Source organism: Schistocerca serialis, chromosome 1 (assembly GCF_023864345.2).
Source record: "Schistocerca serialis cubense isolate TAMUIC-IGC-003099 chromosome 1, iqSchSeri2.2, whole genome shotgun sequence".
NCBI lineage: Eukaryota > Metazoa > Arthropoda > Insecta > Orthoptera > Acrididae > Schistocerca > Schistocerca serialis.
In genome coordinates, this window is record NC_064638.1 from 1,245,535,933 (window position 1) to 1,245,537,334 (window position 1,402).

At 45.6% G+C, this 1,402-nt stretch overlaps 1 pseudogene; it reads left to right on the plus strand.

Annotated features, from left to right (window-relative positions):
- The first annotated feature begins 945 nt into the window (after nt 1-945).
- LOC126424924 (5S ribosomal RNA) lies at nt 946-1,063 on the plus strand (annotated as a pseudogene).
- Nucleotides 1,064-1,402: the final 339 nt, after the last annotated feature.

Genomic DNA, 1,402 nt, shown 5'->3' on the forward strand with positions numbered 1-1,402 from the left:
AAAGTTTTCTGACGTGTTTTGTGTAAAATGGTGGATCAGTCCTGTCTCTTATTAACTTATGCGGTATGAATCTATCTACTGCTGTCGATACTGTATCTTTGAATTTGAGCCATATCTGGTCTACACTTACATAATTAGCTTGGAAGGAACGAAGACTTTCTCTTAGGAAGGCATCAAGCGAATTTTTATCTTCTGTTTTAAATAGATATATCTTGTGTTTATTTTTAGTGGTTGATATGGTTTTGAGCCTCGCTTCAATGACGTTGTGTTCACTGTTTCCGTCATGACGCTATTAGATCAGGAATATTTGTGGCTAAGAGGTCAAGTGTGTTTTCGCAACCATTTGCAATTCGTGTGAACTAATTGTTCAAAGTAATTCTCAGAGAAATCATTTAGTACAATTACGAAAGTGTGTAGTGCCAACAGTAAAATTCGGAGGCTGTGGTGTTATGGTGTGGTCGTGTTTTTCATGGAGGGGCTTGCACCCCTTGTTTGCTTGGCACTATCACAGTACAGGCCTACATTGATGTTTCAAGCACCTTCTAGCTTTCCACTATTGAAGAGCAATCGGGGATGCCGACTGCATCTTTAGACACGATCGAGCACCTGATCATAATGCACGGCCTGTGGCAGAGTGGTTACACGACAATAACATCCCTGTAATGGACTGGCCTGCGCGGAGTGCTGATTTGAATCCTATGTGCAGACGTCACGGTATATTCGACAGGCCCTCTAGGTGTACTTTCTTCAAAGATGAACGTACCGAGTGTAAAGGTGCTTTTGAATCCACACCACACTGTTACATAAGGCGAGTGCAATGGCTGTTTGTCCGCAAAACGCAGTTTATTAGTACTACAAATTCAGCTGTTCTGTGTATTCCCTTCACCCTGTAGTGTAAAATATGCCTCGTCACTCCATAAACTATTACCCAGCCATTAGTCGTCATCCAACAGCCTTGGCGCAGTGGTAACACCGGTTCCCGTCAGATCACCAAAGTTAAGCGCTGTCGGACTGGGCTAGCACTTGGATGGGTGACCATCTGGTCTGCCCAGAGCTGTTGGCAAGCGGGATGCACTCAGCCCTTGTGAGGCAAACTGAGGAGTCTCGTAAACCGACATACGGCCGGGAGAGCGGTGTGCTGACCACATGTCCCTTCATATCAGCATCCAGTGACGCCTGAGGGTGAGGATGACACGATGGTCGGTCGGTACCGTTGAACTTTCCAAGGCTTGTTCGGGACGGAGAGAGAGAGAGATATATGTCGTCAACTTCTATTCTTGCCAGGATCCGAAGAGCGAATTCAGAACGTTGATGCGGATCATGAGGTTTCAGTTACTACACCATCATCTCGTACCAGAGCAAAATAGACCGCCAAACTTTCGGTACTGTTGCTATGGGATGG